This window comes from Ixodes scapularis, unplaced genomic scaffold (assembly GCF_016920785.2).
Source record: "Ixodes scapularis isolate PalLabHiFi unplaced genomic scaffold, ASM1692078v2 PGA_scaffold4__175_contigs__length_147842914, whole genome shotgun sequence".
In the NCBI taxonomy this organism is placed as follows: domain Eukaryota; kingdom Metazoa; phylum Arthropoda; class Arachnida; order Ixodida; family Ixodidae; genus Ixodes; species Ixodes scapularis.
In genome coordinates, this window is record NW_024609879.1 from 62,664,273 (window position 1) to 62,666,804 (window position 2,532).

A 2,532-nucleotide genomic window follows, 5' to 3' on the forward strand; every position below is an offset into this window, starting at 1 on the left:
ACTTTTAATAACATGTTTGGCATTCAAAAACATATCATTGGGAATGGAAATTATTTAGCTTAATTGCTTTAATAAAATTAGCAGGTGTATGAACAGTACAGGAGAATACATGTGTGAAACGAGCCTTGGGTCGCTGTGTGCGTGTTAATAAATGTCCTTTATCCCCCCCCCCCCCCCTTACCCTGCCTCGAGTATCCCGCATTTCGCTAGCAGGAAGGTGGTCACCCTACATCAAGCGGAGCTCAACGATCCGTGTATTGGGTCTCTTTATCGACCAAGACGGCAAAGGCAACACGTGGATGGCCCTCGTGAAGAAGGAAGGTCGGCAGACCCTGCACCTCATTCGCCGAGTGACCAGCAGAAGATGGAGAACTGGCGAGAAAGAAACACGGCAGCTCGTCCAGTCTCTTTTCTCATCGAGAATCTTCTACGGTTACAATTACAATCACGTCACTACAAAACAACAGGAGGAGCTGGAAAAGTTAAACCGCGAAGCGATACGAATCGTAACGGGCCTCCCAAAGTACACCTGGACTGCGGACATCTATGCCCACGGCGGGCTGAACAGGCTGGCCGACGTGGCCGAGCAACTCTTGTCTGCACAGAGAACTCGGGTACTGAGCACACGTGCTGGGCAGAGGATTCTCGCAGAGCTGGGAGATCTCCCGCAACCGGCACCGCCGATCCCCCCGGTTCAAGAGCCGCCATGGGAACGACAAATCAATCTCGCAAACGATGCACCACTCCCAAGTCACATGGGCCCCGATCATCCCGAGAGGGGATCCAGTTTCGCGGCAGCGCACGAGAAGCTTGTCAAAAACAGAGATGGAACGAAACACGTCTGCATCTATACCGACGCGGCCGCAGAACAGCCGTCACCGGAAGAACCCGGAAGCCCTCTCCGAACGTCAATAGCCTGGGTTGATACCACTACCCTCGAAGTGGATGCGTGCACGCTGCCCCCGGGTGTGGGCGTGAAGGGGGCCGAACTTGAAGCCATTCTACGCGCAGCGATACACGCAGAGGAACGTCACTCCGTCGGCACAAAGGTGACTGACATTACTATCTACACGGACTCCAGGGAGGCATATTCCGAGTGCCGCAACGCAATCAAGATTCAGAGCGAACGGGTGCGAAAAATTCACGACGTCGGAAAACGCCTACTTCATGACAGGAACGTCACACTACGAGTCGACTGGGTCCCGGCACACGCGGGTATCCGGGCGAACGAATGGGCTCACAGCGAGGCACGAGCAGCACTGCGCAGATCAACCGTGTCGGACGCAACAAACAACACAAAAGAGCCCCGACACGCCCCAGCGCCGATTGAAACTGGCCCGCCGTACGACTTACCAGACTCCGGGGAATTAGCGACAATTGCCAAGAAGGAACGTAAAGCCATCCTCCTCCGACTGAGACAAGACGCCGCCGCCGCGAACCGTCACAACCGAGAGATCCCACCGATGCCTTCAGACCTGAACCGCAGGGCACAGGTCACCATAAGGCGGATTATCACCAACACCGCCCCTCAGGCACAAGATGTTCGGCGACGATCCCAACAAAGGCAAGTGCCGCGCCTGCGCTGTGCCGGCGACCACCTCGCACCTGGTCTGGGAGGGCCCAACCTATGGCGCAGCCCGGGAACGCATTCTGTCGGAGTTACCGGCAGAACACCGACCCACCAGCTACATTGACTGGATTCTACCCCAGCACACGTCGCTTGGGGCTGTTCAACTCCTGTGGAAGCATCTCTGCCTCTTCGTCCACGCAGACGGAGGGCCTGGAGCCCTGCTTCTACACGGCCCGCCAAAAAAAAGAAATCCCCCGTGTCTCTCCCCCGCCGCTGCTGATGCCGTAGGACAAGAGCAGCCTCGGAAAGGCCCAATAAAGACGTTTACAAACAAACTATCCTCACTAAAATGCACAGTTCAATCAAGCCAAAGCGAACATAATAAAACGAACACATGCCTGGTGACACTATAAAACAATGTCAGTGAAGTAAGTAATATTAAATTAATTGTAAAAACAACAGCACTGTAAGCAACGGGTGGCGCTGCGCTCGAGCACACCTGGAGTACTGACCAGAATTACGTGCTTCGACTAAAATTAATAATAAGGTGTTTATTTCCATCGTACGTTGACGGTGGCGATCAAGGAAAAAAGCTGTATGGCACAGTTTGACACGGCCTTGACAAGTCGAGGAAAAAACGAAAGCCGTTCAAAAATCTTGATTACCACAATTTAACAAAGCGTGTTTCGAACATACCATATTTTATCATCGGCGATAACAGGAAAGTGGCCAATTTCCAGACATAACTTACGAGACCCCAAAAGTTTAGTTCATACACAGGTTTATTTCTGGAGAAAATTAGTCGAATTTATCTAAGAAACAATCTACTGTATTCGAATCTTCTATCTTCAAGTAGGTTAAGTGTTTTTGCTATAGTCTGTGTAATCACTTGTGTTCCATAGTTCGTTCTTGCAGTGACCACCTCCCAACATTCCGCACGACGGGTAGAACACGCGTGAATA

General features: G+C 52.0%; 1 pseudogene; it reads left to right on the plus strand.

The window, feature by feature from the left end:
• The first annotated feature begins 299 nt into the window (after nt 1-299).
• Nucleotides 300-1,858, plus strand: LOC115326617 (annotated as a pseudogene).
• Nucleotides 1,859-2,532: the final 674 nt, after the last annotated feature.